This window comes from Crocuta crocuta, unplaced genomic scaffold (genome assembly GCF_008692635.1).
Source record: "Crocuta crocuta isolate KB4526 unplaced genomic scaffold, BGI_CrCroc_1.0 scaffold248, whole genome shotgun sequence".
NCBI lineage: Eukaryota > Metazoa > Chordata > Mammalia > Carnivora > Hyaenidae > Crocuta > Crocuta crocuta.
Genome location: NW_027532409.1, coordinates 4,084,180 through 4,102,173, shown reverse-complemented (window position 1 = coordinate 4,102,173; position 17,994 = coordinate 4,084,180). Strand labels below are relative to the sequence as shown.

Genomic DNA, 17,994 nt, shown 5'->3' with positions numbered 1-17,994 from the left:
TGTACTTAGGAGCGGAATTGCTGGCTCATCTGGGAATTGTGTTTTAGTGTTTAGGGAACTGTCAGATTGTTTTCCAAAACAGCCGCACTGTATCACATTCCCACCAGCAGTACAGGAGCGTTCCAATTTCTCCACATCCTTGCCAACACTTGTTTGTTTGGTTTGCTTTTTTGATTATAGTCACCCTAGTGGGTGTGAAGTGTACGGTTAGTTATGCTTGTTCTAGAACACATTCAAAAGGAGTAACAGCATGGGGTGCCTCGGTGGCTCAGTTGGTTGAGTGTCTGTCTTTGGCTCAAGTCATAATCTCACAGTTCATGGGTTTGAGCCCTGTGTCAGGCTCTGTGCTGACAGCTCAGAGCCTAGAGCCTGCTTCAGATTCTGTGTCTCCTTCTTTCCCTGCCCCTACCCCACTCATGCTCTGTATCTCTCAAAAATAAACATTTAAAAAATTAAAAAAAAAAAGAATAAGAGCATTGACTCTTGTGTGTGGGGCTTCTTCCAGCCTGCACATGAAGATATTTGGTGTATGGTTGAATGCCAGAAACACTGCGTCATGGCCCATGGAAGACTTTAAAGGGGAAGAGATGACTCTTTAAGGCTTAGGTGGCACTCACTCCCTCTCCCCTGAAACTGCCTGCTGGACTTTGGTCGGGACAAGAGCATGGTGGGTACTTAGGGAGGCCAGTTGGGGAAGTTCTCTCCAAGGACTTGAGGAGACCTGAAGGATGAGAAGGAGCCAGCTGTGTAGAAAGTTAGAGGAGGTTAGGCTAGAGGCGAGTGTTCTAGCAGAAACAGTCACATAAGCAAGGGCCCTGAGGCAGGGAAAGGGGGTTCAGCGCTAAGTTGGGAAAGGTGGAGAATCAGTGGGAGCATGAGGGATGTTACTGCTGGTGACGGGCCGTGGTGTGGGGGCCACAACCTTGCGTCAGCTGCGAGTGGGTCCCAGGGGCCTTCCTGCTGCCTTCCCAGCCCCAAGGGGCAGCTCGTCTGAGATACTGTGGCTCATCCCAGTGTCTTGCAGCCTCTCAAACTGGAGGGCTGGGTGGCGGGGACAGGGAGGGACGCTGTCAGGGGCACCGAGTCCGAGATTCCAGCACGCAGGCCTGTAACCCCGACAGAGACCCTTGTGCAGTCCCCAAGGCTTGTAAGCTTGAGTCATGCTAACCCACCAGCACCCTCATTGTTTCAATTTCATGGGGGACAAGGTTGGAGAGCAGTGTAGGGCTCAGCCCGGTGCTCTACTCTCCCTGGTGAGCTTGGCACTAGAGAGCCCTGGCCAGCCTTCTGGAGCCTCGAGAAGAATTTGTCCTGCACACAGAGTCCTGACCCCAGGACCTGAGTGTACCTGAGCCCCGTTTACAAGAGGAAGCTTGTACCAGCTCTGAGTTACATAAGGACATCTTTGGAATTTGGCTTCCTTTGAAATGAAATGGGAAGACTACACTCAAACAAGCAGGTATGGGAATTCAATAGGAGGGAAACTCCCTTAGGGTCGTCCCTGGGTCAGTGTGCTTCTGAGTGTTGGTTTATTCATTCAGCACATGGTGCTGGCACTTACTTGTGTCCGGCCTCATGGTGGGAGTGCAAGAGCAAATGGCCAATAAATGCTTGGGGGGAAAAGGAGGGGAGGGGCAAAGAGGGAGACAGCCAGCAAGGGAGGGACGGAGGGAAGGAGGAAGGAAGGAAGGAGGGAAGGGAAGGATAGATGGACAGAAATACCATCGTGGTGCTCACATCTGTGCCCATAGTCATGGGAGTAAGTACATTCTAGCTCAGTGCTGGTCAATAGAAGCAGAATGTGAGCCACATACTTAATTTTAAATTTTGTAGTAGCCACATTCAAGTGGAAAAGAAATAGGTGAAATTAGCTTGTATAATGTGTTTTCTTTAACTCAATATATCCTTTCAACGTGTAATCAGTACAAAAAGTTACTGAGACATTTTCCATATCTTTTTTTGGTATAAATCTCCCATGTCCAGTGCCTTTTACACTTACAGTGGATCTCAGTCTGGGTTATTTACATATGAAGTGCCCGCCAGCCCCAAGGGGCTCACGGCACCTTAGGGGCCATGGTGCAGGGTGACAGGTGCTCCGGATGAGATGCCCACTGTCCACTGTAGACACCTGAATCAAGGTCAAGGAAGACTCAACTGAGGTGGTACATTGAGTCTTGTATTCATTCACTCATTTAATCTTCATCTTGTGATTATTGAATGTTCCTACAGTGATGTGAAGGCTGCACAGGGATTTGGCTGGTGGGCAGAAGGGAAGAATATTCCAGACTGAGGGGAGTGCAGATTGCTGGAAGAGGGCGGAGCTGGTGTCTGTCTTGTTCACTGCTGGATGCCCACACCTGGCACAGAGTTGGTGCCTGGTGAATATTTGTGGAGGGGAGGCGGGGGTGGAGGAGTCAGGTGTTTCTAGAGCCCAGGAGACACAGGAAAGAATGAGGACAGAGGAGTCTGGAGCATCCGAATCACCAGGCGGGCTTGTCAAACTGCAGATCGCCGGACCCTCCCCTGAGGTTCCTGATTCAGTTGAGGGAGAGCCACAGGGTTTATGTTTCTAGCAAATTCCCTGGTCCTGCTGTTGCTGCTGATACACACTGTGAGGACCTTGGGGCTTTCCCATGGACAGTGTGAAGGCAATGGGGAGCCATGAGAGGTTTTTGAACAGGAGAGAAGCTCCTTAAGGTCTACGATTTAGGAAACTGTGGGGTGGCCGCTGGGGGCAGGGCATGGCAGTGTCCTCCCCACTTGTCTCTAGCCAGGTACTTAGCTCAGGAAGGTGCCTCAGGACCCATTCCATTCTCAACAGTAGGGACGCCTGGGTTTTGTCCCTCCAACAAGAAAGAGACCCAGGCGATGCCTGACTTGTTTTCAGCACTGAGGGCGGTGGGGAACAGAAGCCCTCAGTCGGCTGCAGGGCTCAGTGCAGACTTTCCGTGGTCAACAGAGATCTGTCTGGGGGGCGGGGGGGGAGGCGGGCTCATCTTGGGGCACTGAAGGCCTGGGCTGGTAGCTGGCTGGTCCTGGCTCAGGGTTTCTTGGGAAGTTGTAGTTGATATGTCACCAGGGCTCCTGTCATCTGAGGGTGTGAGTGGGGGTGGAGGTTCTCACTCCACTGTGGCTCTCTGACTGTGGCTCTGACCGTGGCTCTGACCGTGGCTCTCTGACCGTGGCTCTCCAACCATGGCTCTCACCGGGCTCACTGTTTCTCTCCCACCCTGGCTCTGTCACACAGCTGGCAGCAGGAAATCTCAGTTCCTCACGATGTGGTCTTTCCACAGGGCTGCCTATGCGCCATCCCGCCATGGCAGCTGCTTCCCTGAGAGTGAATGATCAGAGGAGGAAGACCGAGCCCATCGTATCTTTTGTGACCCAGCCTTGGAAGCCACATTCCTTCCCATGGTGCCACACGCCAGTCAGCTCTGGTCAGTGTGAAGCCTGGGAGGAGGGGAGGTGTGGGCAGTGTTTGGAGATGGGCTGCCACACCGAGACTGCCCTTTGCCTCTGTCTTGCCATCACCCCACAAGACTGCTGGAGGTGCTTACTGTCTGGAGCCACCATTGGGTGGCTTCGAGCGTGAACACTGGGATCCACATTCCTGGGGGCAGCTGGTGTGTGGGGAGGGCCACCTAGGTCATGTTGTCATTGCTGTTATTACTATCATCATCATTGATATAATTCCTCTCTCAGATAACCTGATGAGGTTATAACTCCTCTTTTACAGATGGGGGAAACTGAGACTCAGATAGAGGAGATGACATGCCTGGGATCAGGTCACTGGCTAAAGGTGTCTGAATTCTTAGCCACCACACCTATGTTTGCCTGCCGGGTGCCACGCTTAGGTGGCTTGCCTGGCCCCTGACGGTGCGTTCTGGTGTCCTCTCTCCAGGGTGGGAATGACTGTAGCAAAGGTCAGACTAGCCCTTTCATGCCCCTGGCTCAGAGCCTGGTGCCAGACGTGCTGACAGAACAGGAAACAGGAAGGTTCTGGGCTGCAGATCTCCTGGCTCTGGAGACCTGGGGTCCAGTTTAGCTCCAAGACCTGTGTCGAAATGGGACAGGGGCCTTGGGCGGTGGGCCTGGGTGGCAGGCAGCTACCCTGTTAGAAGACAGCTCTGTTCTGTGGTGGCAAGGCTGCCGCGTCTGTACCAGAAGTGACAAAACCAAACAGCAGCACACGAAACCCCCCAGCCATCAAACAGGAAGCCGGGCCCAGATAAAAATACTCTTCTTCCTGCAACTGCAGCCTCCACCACACCGGTTTTGGAAGGTCATGCTCTTGACAGGAAACTGCTCTGCGTGGCTGAGTTGGGGCTCCAGGGAGGGGAGAGGTGAGGAGCAACAGCAGGCTCTTGGGGCTTCGTGCCCCCGCGTTTCTCAGTGGTGAAGACATTGAGCCCCATCTGCCCATGCCCGCCTCCTGGCCAGGATGCGACGGTCTATCTTGGCTGTGTGTTGATTTCCTCCTCTCCTACCTGGGACCATGAGGCTTTTGTTGTGGGAGGGAAATGATTGTGGTTTTCAACATGCTTTGTTAGCTAAAAAACACTGCACCAGGGACCAGCCTGCAAACTTTTTCTGCAAAGGGCCAGGTAAGAAACACTGTTGGCCGTGTGGGCCATCCAGTCTGTGTTCTGACAGAGGAGGCAAGCAAAAGCAGTACATAAACCAACGAGCTTGGGTACCAATTAAACTTCACTTAAGGACGCTGACTTTTTGGCTTTTCTAGAATTTTCATGTGTCATGAAATATGATTCTTCTTTGACTTTCTTCCTCCAACTGCCTATATATATATATGTATATACATAAACCATATATATAAATATATATAAACCATTCTTAAGTTGCAAGCAGTTCAGAATTAGAAGGCGTTAGCCATTGGACCATAGTTTGCCAATCCCTGCACAATACAAACAAAGAGGCTATTATTATTATTGTTTCTATTTCACATCCTCCCCAACCAAGGAACTTCAGCTTTAGCATTTGCTTCAACGGGTCAGCCATCATGAGACCTCCTTTCTGCCCTAGAAATTTTGCAGAGATGTAGTTCTTAACCACTGGGCTCTCATTGTGTGTGGAATGTATCATTTTGTTTTTTCGTGAAATTAGAAAATTCTGGTTCCTGGGGCACTGGGACAGCTCAGTTGGTTGAGTCTGACCTCGGCTCAGGTCATGATCTCACACTTCATGGGTTCGAGCCACGTGGGTTCAGGCTGGGTGCTGACAGCTCAGAGCTTGGAGCCTGCATTGGATTCTGTGTCCCCCTCTGCTCCTCTCCCGTTTATGCTGTGTCTCTCTCTGTCTCAAAAATAAATATTAAAAAAATTTTTTTAAAGAAAATTCTGGTTATGAAAGCAGTGCACACATAGTTTTAAATGCTTGGAAAATTCTGACCACTATAAACTAAAAATCACTGATAAGCACAGTTCATATCTAAATTGTTTTTCAAATGAGCAGCATGTGCCTGTGTGCAATGCATTTTTCCTTTCTAATTGAGATTGCATTGAATGTACGGTTTTGATCGCTTGTTTTCCATTCTACACTATGTATCAAGCAATTTCCTACATCATTAAAAATTCCTCAGAGGTACAGGCTGCAGAATATTCCATCCTATGAATGTTCCATAATTTACCTACTCAGTCTCCAATTGTTTAGATGTTTGGGTTGCTTCTGGTAATTCTCAGTTATAAACAATGTATATAAACAGTGCTGCTGTGAACGTCTTTGTCATAAATCGTTTCCCCCCACCCCTCCTCTTATCTTTAGCATGTGTATATGCTGGAGATTCCTCAGAAAAACTATATTTTTGATTTATATGTGGACAGTTTTTGTTTTACTGGATTTTGCTTTGTGGATTATGCGATCCACGGGGTTTCTTGACTGATAATTACTTCGTTCTCCCCACCCCACCACTGACCCCAAACAACCACAGATCTGCTTTCTGTTTATGATTTCACTTTGACATGTCTTTTTTAAAAATCAACCTAAGGGGGTGCATGGGTGGCTCAGTTGGTTAAGCGACCAACTTGTGGTTTTATGGACCAACTCAGGTCCATGATCTTACAGCTCATGAGTTCAAGCCCTGCATCAGTCACTGACACTGCAGAGCCTACTTGGGATTGTCTCTCTCCCTGTCTCTCTGCTCCTCCCCTCCCCTGCTCGCTCTCTCTCAAGAAAAATAAATACACTAAAATTAAAAAAAAATATTCTGCATCATAGTAATGTTGTCACCCCCACTTTCTTTGTGTTTGCATTTGACTGCTTTATTTTGGGGCATTCCTTTATTTTTATGCTCTCTGTTATTTTGTTGGGACATATCTCTTGTAAGCAACTCAGAGTTGAATGGTTTTTGGTCTTTCTTTAGACAACCAAATCTTCACTGCTTTGTAGGGGAGGCTAGATGATTTCATTCATTGTAGTAGACACTTGGTTTCCGGTCATCTTGCCTTAGGCCTTGTGACACTTACGTTTCTATGTTCTTTCATTCTGTGACTTTAATGAATACTATGTTTTCTTTTATCTTTCCGATTGGTATAGAAGACAAAATCCTGATGTCACTTTCTCCAGTGGCTACTTTAAAAATTTTCAAAACTCTTGTTTAATTTCCTCAGCCAGACAGGTGGAAGCCCAGAGTGGGATTTGCTGCTGTCCTGTGTGACACATCACTGAGGGAGAGAAGCAAGACACAGCGTCTTTAGGAGAAAATTGAGAGCCAGCCAGCCAGACGGGGGAGGGGGATAGTATGTGGTTATGGGACAGTAGAGTGGAACCAGGGAAAACAGACAGAAGGTTCTGGGTGGACAGGTGGGAGCTAGAGGAATTTCCCCCTTTGTAGGCAACTTGTTTCCTCTTACTAAATATTGATAGGGATGGTTTTATTCTTACTTCTCTCTGGGTGAGGACCTCCTGTCACCAGTTATGCCTGACACACCAGTTGTGCCTGGCATCAACCACACTAGTATTGATTCTCAACTCTTATTAGCTAAGTGAGCTTGAGCGAATCATGGAAGTTCCCTATTGAATGGGTTGATAATAGCACCTCAGTTATAGGATTGTTGTCCTGCTTAACTGAGATGAGACGTGTAGCATCTGGGCATAGTGCTTCACGCTTGGAAAATATTCAGTAAACGTTAGATATTGTTATGATGGCTGTGACGCTGTTTTAGTTGTTATGTGTATGCAGTTCCTGATTGGAGAGGGGGGAATAGTTTTATCTGTTATTTGCCTGGGGGTATGAAATAATCAGACAGTTTTTAAAAAAAAAAAATTGGGGAAAGGTAAGTAGACAGGGAAGAGAGGTGAGAGAGCGACAGAGTTGGAGAAGCAACCAGAGGAACTCCTGAAGAGGAGTGCAGGGTGACTGGGGAGAGAGGGCAGTTGGGTAAAAAGAGCAGGTACCTTGGAGAGTTCCCAGGAGGCCAAGACTGCAGGGTGGACGGGAGATTTGGTTCCTGGATCTCCAGAGAAGCTTCAGGGAGAGATATTGGGAAAATTCTGGAAGCAGAATTAGTGAAGAACAGGACCTGGCACAGTTGGAGTCCAGTATGTTCATGAATGGAATGAGGGAAGTTCCAGGGTCATACTTCTGGACCGGCAGTACCCTCACCTTGAGTCTGAAGTGTAAATAGGCACAGGGGCGCCTGGGTGGCTCAGCCAGTTATGCATCCAACTCTTAATTTCAGCTCAGGTCATGATCTTGCGGCTTTTTGAGTTCGAGCCCTGCACTGGGCTCTGTGCTTTAAGCTGCAGAGCCGGCTTGGGATTCTCTATCCCCATCTTTCTCTCTGCTCCATCCCATGCTTGCTCGCTTTCTCTCAGAATAAATAAAAAGTAAATCCACATTTAAAAAAAGTAAACAGGCACAGCCTCTGAAGCTTTGGTGGAGAAGCCTTACAGACTCACGTCTTCTCTTATTAGATGAGTTAAATGCGGTTCTTCCTCCCTTTGAGGAAATCTAGTACAAATATCCACTGCTACATTAGGAAGTTATTCCTCTCCCACCCCCACATTTCAGAAAGAAATGTGCATTTTTCATGAGCATTGGCTGCAGCTTCTTTTGTATCACGGTTTCTCTAGTTTCTTTCTGTTTGTTTATTTATTTATTTAGACTTGAGTTTTTGAGGACAGTTGTAAGTTGTAGGCTCACAGCAAAAATGAGAGTAAGTACGGAGATTTTCCATACACCCCCTGGCACCACACATGCGAAGTCTACTCCATCAGCAAGAGCCCCTACCAGTGCGCTACTTTGGTTACCATCGATGAACCTACATCGATGTATCATAATCTACAAAAACCTCAGTTTACATTAGGGTTCACTTGTGGTGTTGTACATTCTGTGGATTTGGACAAATGTATAATGATGTGTATCCATCATTACTGTATCATACAGAGTGTTTTCAGAGTCCTAAAAATCCCCTGTTCCTTGCCTGTTATCCACTCCCCTCTCCCCAAATCCTGACAACACTGATTTTTTTTTTTTTTCTTACTGTTCCATAGTCTTGTCTTTTCTGGAATATCATATAGTTGGAATCATACAATATGCAGCCTTTTCACACTGGCTTCTTTCACTTAAGGTTCTTCCATGTCTTTTCATGACCTGATAGCTCATTTCTTTTTAGCACCAGATAAATATTCCATTGTCTGAATGTACCATGCTTTGTCCATTTGCCTGCTGAAGGACATCTTGGTTACTTCCAAGTGTTTATGATTATGAATAAAGCATTATTATGAATAAACATTTGTGTGCAGGCTTCTATGGATATAGGTCTCAACCTCTTTGAGTAGATACGAGGGAGGATGACTCCTGGATTATGTGGTAAGAGTATGTTTAGTTTTGTAAGAAGCCATCAAAAGTTGCTGTACCATTTTGTATTCCCACCACCAGTGGATGAACGTTGACTATATTTATGTGGGTCTATTTCTGGGCCCTCTATTCTGTTCCATTGATCTGTCTGTCTCTTCTTTCACCAATACCACACTCTCTTTATTACTGTAGCTTTATAGTAAGTCTTGAGGTCAGATGATGTCAGTCCACCAACTTTGTTCTTCTTCAATATAGTGTTGGGCCTTTTGCCTTTTCCTATAAACCTCAGAATCATTGTGTCAGTGTTAATAAAATCAATGGCTGAGATTTTGATTGGGATTGCACTGAATCTATAGATCAAGTTGGAACGAACTAACATTTTGACAATATCAAATCTTCCTATCCACGAACATAGAATGTTTCTGTTTATTTTTCTTTGATTTCATTCATTAGAGTTTTGTAGTTTTGCTCATATAGATCATATACATATTTTTCTTAGATTTTCATGGTATCTTTAGTCTTATTTTCTTAGAAGAAATTTTTTTTTTGTTCATTCTCTCAACAAATATTTGTTGAGCTCTCACTCTAGGTGCTGGATATTCCGGAGAAGAAGACAGACAAGATTTGCCTACATAGAGTTGGCCTTCTAAAGGGTCTACAGTCCCTTTTCCTGCACACATCTAATACTAGATAGAAGTTACACATGTGCAGAGGCTTGTGGGTAGCTGATGTGAGTCCCTGTCAACAACTTTTGTCCAGCATGACCACATATCTTAGGCATGGGCATGTCTTAGACCTCCTGGTCTAGTAAAGGCACAGACAAATCCATACACAAATACATCATTGTGTTAAACGTTTTGGAGAAGGAACAGAAAGCGCCTGAGAAGGGTCCCTCACCCAGCCTCGGTGTCAGCCTCACGGAGAAAGCGACATTCAAGCTGAGACATCTAACCTGACACCTGGTTAAGAATTAACTGTGAAGTGAAGGCTGAGAAAGGCAGAGGGATAGTGCGTGAGAAGGCCGTGAGAGTCAGGGGAGAGGGTGGCGCATGGTGGTCCTGGAAGGGTCCGGGTGGTGAGGAGGGAAGATGTTGGGAAAGGTGGGCAGAAGCCCAATCATGCAGGGCCCTGAAGGAGTTGAGTGGCCAGCGGCCTCCTTCTTCCTTTGCCTTATTTTAAGTAAGAATCGAACACCCATTGTACCAGGTACTGTCCTAGACACCCTGGGTACAGTAATGGATGAGACAGATACTGTCCTGACCTCATGGAACCCCCGGGCTGGCAGGGGAATGAGCTCTCAGCCGGTCACTCAAAGCCACCTTAGAGCCCCTTCCTCTTTTTTTTTTTAATGTTTATTTATTTTTGAGACAGAGAGAGACAGAGCATCAGCAGGGGAGGGACAGAGAGAGAAGGAGACACAGAATCTGAAGCAGGCTCCAGGTTCCGAGCTGTCAGCATAGAGCCCAACGTGGGGCTCGAACCCACAAACCATGAGATCATAACCTGAGTTGAAGTCAGACACTTAACTGACTGAGCCACCCAGGCACCTCCCTATTTTTTTTAAATTGAAATATCACTCACATACCACAAAATTTACCTGTTCAGTGTGCAAGGGTTGCCTGGGCGGCTCATCAGCGAAGTGTCTGATTCTTGATTTTGGCTCGGGTCATGATCTTGTGGTTCGTGAGATCGAGCCCCACGTCAGGCTCTGTGGTGATAACTTGGGTTTCTCTCTCTCTCCCACTGTCTCTTCTCCTCCCCTGCTCATGCTATCCCCCTTCAAAATAAATAAATAAATAAATAAACAAACAAACAAACATCAAAGTGTGCAATTTGTGGTCGTTGGCATATTCATAAGGTTGTACAACCATTACCACTGTCTAATTCCAGAAAATTTTTATCACCAAATGAAACCCTGTACCATTAGCTGTCACACCCCAGGGCCCCTTCCCCTCAGCCTCTGGCAGCCACTGATCCACTTTCTATGGTTTGCCTATTCTGAAAATTTCATACAAATGGCCTCATAGAATACATGGCCTTTTGCACTTGGCTTCCTTCACTTAGTGTGATGTTCTCAAGGTTCATCCACGTTAGGGCATGTGTCAGCATTTTGTTCATTTTTATAGCTGTGTAATATTCCACTGTGAATAAACCCCATTGGACTTATTTACTCATCCATTGCTGGACAGCTGGGTGTCCTCACTTTAGGGCCATTATAAATACGGCTCCTAATAAACCTTTGTGTATGAGTTTTTGTGTGGGAGTTTGTGTTTATTCCTCTTGGGTCTATACCTAGGATCGGAATCCCTGGGTCACTTGGTGACTCTGTATTTACTTTTTGAGCCACCACCAGACTTTCCCTCCGTGGCTGCTCCAGTTCACATTCCCACCAGTGACGTACAAGGGTTCCGGAATCCCTTCCTCCTTGCCAGCCCAGTTATTGTCTGCCCTTTTTTCTCCCCAGATGGGCCCTGGAGAAAGGCTTTCTGGGGAAGAGCAAGGCCTGGCTCGGGGCCTGCACTTGGGGCTGTGACTTTGAGGGAAGCCCGAGTCTGGCTTGCCCGCCCTCCACCGCGGCTGAGTCATCGCCCTGCTTCCCGGGGTGAACGGGCCAGCAGCAGGATGGGCCGCACCAGCCCCTCCGGAAGCCCCCATTAGACTTCACCGGATCTCTATCCCCAGCCTCGGGGCAGCCAGGCCTCCCTGGAAGCAGCTATATCTGGTTGTTTCTGCTCCAGGGAAGGGCAGTGGTGGGTGGAGAGGTTGCATCCCTTGGTGGAGGGATTCTGGAGGTGCGGTGCATCGGGGGCCCGGGACAACCGTTCTGAGAGCTCTGGCCCACCTGGCGTTGTCTGAGCAGCAGACTGGGCGCCCTGGCACCCTGACGGCGCCCTGGGGAGGGGGAGCTGGTGTGACCAGGCTGCATGTGCTGGACCCCAGGAGACGGTAGGAGGGGAGCAGCCCAGTATGTGGGCATCACGGCTGGCCGTGGGCCTACTGCGTGCCTGGCACTGGGTGGGGAGGATGCGCCTAGAAAGGAGGCGCGGCAGGGAGATGGACAGAGGATGCACTGGAGCTCGGGCTTGTGTGTCTGCCCCAGAGCTGTCACTCACCTGTCACCGGACCTCAGGCTAAGTGTTGCCCTCGGTGCCCCCACATCCTTGTCTGTAAACTGTACTAATAAGGTCACTGTGATGACTATGAGGAATCACTGTCTTTATTAACAAGTACTGAACACTGGACAATCAGCGATGGTCCCGACCCTTCTAGCTTTTTGTCCTTTCTGTAACTGTCCCCTGCATTCACCCCACGCCTCCTTCTGCCGCCCACATTCCTTCCTGGGCCCTTGTTTGGCCACAATTCTAGCCAAGCAGTGAAGTGTTCAGTTTTGAAGACAGCCAGCTGCGGTTAGAAATCCTAGCTCTGACATTCCCAGACACGTGCCCTCAGGCAAGTTGTCTCACTTGCTCAAGACTGAGCCTCAGTTTCCCCATCTGTGCATTGAGGGCAATAATAGCAGGCAGGTGATAACAGCAAGTCATTAATCCTCATACTGGGTCAGGAGACTAATGGATTGATAGACAAAGTGCTTAATACAGTGCCCGAAACAGTTAGTGCTGCGAAGCACAAGGAGCACCTGAGGGGTCGGGCGGAGGGAGTGAGGGCTGGGATCCTGGGCAGGGGGAACGACAGCCTGGGGGTGGGCTCAAGGACTCCTCCACTCAGCCACCAGGCCTGCCTGTATTGCCGTGGGGGCCCAAGGAGGGATATCTGCTGCTTCATTTCTGTGCACATTCCATACTGTGGCTTTTCAGTCCCTGTGGTGTGTCTGTGTGGCTGGACACACGCATGTCCCCAAGGTCCCGCGGTCCCAGGAGCAAGCAGCTCTGTGGGGTCCCCCCCAAGCAGTCTCCCTCCCTCCCTTCCTTCCTTTGTTCGTTCACACAATAGATTTGCTTTTTAAAATTCTTATTCTTAAATAAAAATTGAATATATGCAAGGTGTACAACAGGATGTTGGTATATAGAGAGAAATGATTAATATAGTCAAGCTAATTCCCATACCCATCTTCTTATATAGTTACCTGTTTTTTTTTTTTTTTTTGAGATATTGGTCAAAGGACACAAAATTGTAGTTATAAAGGCATCTAATTCACAGCATGGCGACAACAGTTAATACTTTATTGGGGCACCTCGTGGCTCTGTTGGTTGAGTGTCCGATTCTTTATTTTGGCTCAGGTCATGATCTCATAGTTCATGAGACTGAGCCCCTTGTTGGGCTCTGGGCTGACAGTGTGGAGCCTGCTTGGGATTCTCTCTGTGTCCCTTTCTCTCTGCCTCTCCCCTGCTCTCTCTCTCTCCTTTTTAAAATTTTATTCAGTATACAGAGACAGAGCACGAGCAGGGGAGGGTCAGAGAGAGAGGGAGACACAGAATCTGAAGCAGGCTCCAGGCTCTGAGCTGTCAGCACAGCGCCCGACCTGGGGCTCAAACTCACGAACCGTAAGATCATGACCTGAGCCGAAGTCGACCGCTTAACCAACAGAGCCACCCAGGCACCCCACCTCTCTCCCTCTCTTAAATAAATAAATATTTTAAAAAGAATAATAACACTGTATTGAGACCCAGAAATTTACGGAGAGAGTAGATTTCTGGTGCTTTTCCTACAATAATTTCTGGAGCTCCTGCCAGGAGCCAGGCTCCCTCATGGAGCCCAAAAAAATGAAACAAAGAATTATGTAATTAATGTAGACTAACTAATCAGCCTGTATTTACAGATTGGGATAGACGCTCCTGTATAACTGAAATGCAGAAATGCAAGGTACCATGGGAGAGGGTACCTCAGGCAACTTGACCAAGACTGGGGTGATCAGGGAAGGCCTCTCAGAGGAGGTGACCATTTCAGCTGGAATCTGAAGTTTGAAGAAGAGTTTGCTGGCCCAAGAGGGAGGAGAAGGAGGGCTCCAGGCACAGGAAACTGCGTGTGTAAAAGCCCGGAGGAGCTCTGTTTTTGTTTTGTTTCATTTTGATTTGGGAAATGAAAGAAGCCAGCTTGACCGAATCAGTCACTGAGGGGTTTCCGGGAGGGGCAGAGCCTGCATCTTGCGGTGGTGGTGGTGCCTCGGGCAGTGGAAGGATGTGGCCTGTTCCTGGGCGCTCGGTGGGGAAGGAGGTGAGATGGGAGGGGAGGAGGGCTGGTGAGTGTGTACCCCACACACATGACTGTGTGAGTCACATGGCCAGGCGGCGGCCACTCAGCCCCAGAGCGCCCCCCTGCCCCCCTCCTCCGCCAGTATGGATTGCCCAAGGTCTGTCTCCAGTGGGCAGACACCTCTGTCCTTCCATCCTGGGCCGGGAGCAGGCACCACACCTGTGGTGGCATGCCGCTGNGTTGTCACAAACTTATCAGCAGCAATTTCTCCCTGCAGAGGCAGCCGCCACCAGCTTCCTGCCGAGACGGGTCGGTTCAGCCCCGCTCGCTGCAGCTGGAGATGGAGGGGAGCAGATGGCCCTGCTTGGCCCAGATTCCAGCCAGATTGCCAGGGAGGTGTGGGCGGAGCGACAGGGCTGGTGCCAGGAGCAGGGATACAGGAGAGGAGGGCGGGAGCCACCTCCTTGCCGTCTCAGTGGGACCTTGCTTGCATGGGGGGCGGTGGGGACCACCTCACTGTGGTCCTCGAAGCAGCAGATACATGGAGCTGCCTCGAGAGAGAGGCTTCTGTCTTTTACAGCCGGGTTGGGAGCTTTTGAGAAATGCAAGATGTTGACAGTTACATCCCCAGCGCCCAGCACCTGGCAGGATCAGGAAGGACTTAGTGGTTGTTTTTTATTTGTATTTTAAAAATAAATGGTGGGACACTGAGATACCACCTCACGCCTATCAGANAGGACCATGGGGGAGGGGAAGGGGAAAAATAGTTGGGGAGAGGGAGGGAGGCAAACCATAAGAGACTCTTAAATACTGAGAACAAACTGAGGGCTGATGGGGGTGAGGGAGAGGGGAAGGGGGTAGATGGGCACTTGTTGGGATGAGCACTGGGGGTCATATGGAAACCAACTTGACAATAAAGTATAAAAAAAATAAATAGTGGTAGTAACTTTCAGGTATTTTCTTACTTAATCCTCACAGCAAAGGGGCCATTTTACAGTTGAGGACACAGGGCACAGAGGGGAGGGATAATTTGCTTTTAAAACCCCAGCCAAACAAATGTGCAAGAACAGGTGGCCCACTTTGATGAACTGATGGTCAAGCTTGGGGGCGGGGAGCCGACCTAAGTGTTGACAACCAAGTGTGGACACCCCTGGCTAAAGAGGCAGCATGTCCCTCCCGTGTTTGTGTTCCCCGAGCCACAGTCAACCCTTTAGACACCCTCAAGCCAGCTTCCTCCACTGTGCAAGGTGCTTGGAGAACCTGGGGAGGTAGGGAGAAGGGATGGATGAATAGGTTGGTTAATAAGTAGATGGGTGAATAGGTGTACAGCTTAGCAAGCTGTATACTGCACAACTCCAGAGGAAGCCATGCACATAGACTGTGATGAGAGGAATGTACCCCTGGAGTTGTGCGAGGTGGTAGCCCTGTAGGCGGGACCCCACCATGCAGGACCTTGAAGACCAGCGTGTACAATCCTATTCTGTAGAAGGCCAGATAGTAAGTGTTTTAGACTGTGTGAGCCATACGGTCTCTGTTCCCCTACTTGACTGGGCTGTTATAGGGTGGAAGCAGTCATAGGTGATACGTAAATAAATGAAATGTTTATTGTTCCAATAAGCAGCCTAATCTACAGAAACAGCGTACCTGCCAGATTTGGCCCGTGTGCCATAGTTTGCCCACCCCAGTGAAGGCCACAAAAGGATTTTGAACGTCATTCTTTTTTTTTTTCTCTTTTATTTTTTATTTATTTTTTCAGTTTTTTACAAATAGTTTATTGTCAGGTTGGTTTCCATATAACACCCAGTGCTCATCCCCACAAGTGCCCTCCTCCATGCCCATCTCCCCCCTCCCCTCCCCCCCACCCCCATCAGCCCTCAGTTTGTTGAACGTCATCCTAAGAGCAATGGGGAGCCACGAGAGGGTTTAAACAGGAAGTGAGGGGTGCGAAGTCACATTTAACATGGTTCTGAAGGACCAGACTGTGCCCCCGGAACTGCAGTGTTTCCTCTGTCCCGTGTGTAGGTCCCTGAGGCCGGAGAAGAGGCCTGGCCAGGGACCCAGGGGCCTCCGGTGCTGGCAGAAGCAGAGCCCACTGCTGTCACTCACCTGTCCCCCTCCTCCCCACGCCATCTGTCTGCACAAGGCCTCAGGAGCCGAGTGGAGCAGCCCCACAGTCAACAGTCAGGGCTTCAGAGTCAGGGGGTCTCATTTCCTCTGCTTGGTTTCCTGTGACTAGGACCCTTTGTCTCCTCTTCTCCATGAGGGGAATAGTTACAGACAAGAACCCATGAAAGAGGGTGGTTCTAGACAGACCTGGAGGCACAGGAAGGGCTCAGGAAGAAGACACTGTAGATTAAGAATCCTTTTCCTTGCTGAGCCGGAGGCAAAGAGGCCCGGCTGTGTCCCGGGTGCCCGTAGTGGGCTCTTTGCGCCAGTGATCGTGCCTGGAGCTAGGCTCCCGGCTGGAGCAGAGCATGCTTCCAAGGGCACCTTGGCTTGTGCATGCGAAGGGCTCTGTAGCGATGGGGCAGTTCTTCGTACCTCTTGGGCTCAAAATGACTGCCAGCCATGGGAGTCATTCCTCATCTTGGGTTCCTGCGCAGCACAGAGAGCTCCCCAATAATTACTGCACACAGATGGTGCTTTTGGCTGCTGGTGTTTAATTCCTGGCTCCAGGAATGTCTTCTGGACAGGAAACCTAGTCTTCCCCCCACCCCCCACTGCCCATGGGATTTGAACCCTTGCCTCATATGAGCAGAACCTTCCCAGAATCCATCCTGTCCAGGGACACAATGGCCGCTTCTACTCTCCCCAAGGCCACCTGCCAGCCTCACGGCATCTCTACTGGCCCAGGGACCAGCAGGCTGGGCCTCGGTGATCAGTGGCCTTGCCATCAGTCTTCCTGGGCCCAGCTACCCGGTCATCCTGGGAGGGACCTGTGGGCAGCACTGCATATGACAGATGCACACCATGGAGTCACGACTGCAGCGCCATCTGGTTTGCTCAGAGCTGGACAGGCTGTGTCCTGGGGCTGAGCTAGGGGGCTGCTGATTAGGTCAGGGTCCAGCAAGAGTGGCTGAGGGCTTACCGTGTGCCAGGCCTTAGGGAAAGAGCAGTAAGTGCCAGGTCACCTAGGCAGACAGACCCAACGCCCCTAATGGCCCAGACAGTTATGTAATTGTGGTTGTGAAAGGCTATAAACTAGATGCAGAGGAGCTGTGGGTGTACGTAGCAGGGGGAGCGCCCTCATCTGGGGAGCTTGAGCTGCACCTGAAGGTTGAGGAGTGAGGCAGGTGTGTGTGTGTGTGTGTGTGTGTGTGTGCGCGCGCGCGCGCACGCTCGTGTGTGTTAGGGGTGGATGTATGAATGAAGCTGGATGGACGGATGGTGGATGTGTGGATGAGTGCAGGGACGCATGGATGGACGATTGAGTCTTCCAGGCAGTAGGAACAGGCTATGCGAAAGCTCAGAGACCAGAGGATGCAAGGTGACTCTGACTGAGGAAGACCATTGTGGAAAGTGTTTGGAATTTAAGAAGTGAGACTGGAGAGGTAGGAGCACCATGTACCTCTGAGCAAGTTGCGCACTGCTCCAGGGGGTGCCGGTCTTACAGGTGGCAGTGTGAACGGACCCCTGGAGTGTGCAAGAGAGAGGCCTGCAGGAGGGCTCCCATCATGCGGACATTGTATGTCTGAGGAAGGACTTTCTTCCCAGAGCACTGGGGAGCCACGGAAGGCTTTTAACAGTTGGCGATGGAGCTCATTTCCATTCATAGTGCCCCAAAGCGGCGCTGTCCAATGGAACTTTCTGTGACGATGGAAATGTTCTCTTTCTGCACTTTCTAATATGGTAGCCACGTGTGGCTTTTGAGCACTTCAAATGTGGCCAGCGTGACCAAGGACGTGAATTGTGAATCCTTATGAATGTAAGTTTAAAAAGCTGTAATAGCCAGATGTGGCTGGTAGTTCCATAGTGGACAGGGAGCTCCAGAGAATGAGACCATATCCCCCCAACCCTGCCCGTCCTAA

At 49.4% G+C, this 17,994-nt stretch overlaps 1 protein-coding gene across 1 annotated transcript in view; it reads left to right on the top strand.

The window, feature by feature from the left end:
* PPP1R16B (protein phosphatase 1 regulatory subunit 16B) overlaps nt 1–17,994 on the top strand; it is a 70,621-nt gene that overhangs the window by 32,195 nt on the left and 20,432 nt on the right. The gene's annotated exons all lie outside the window — the stretch shown is intronic.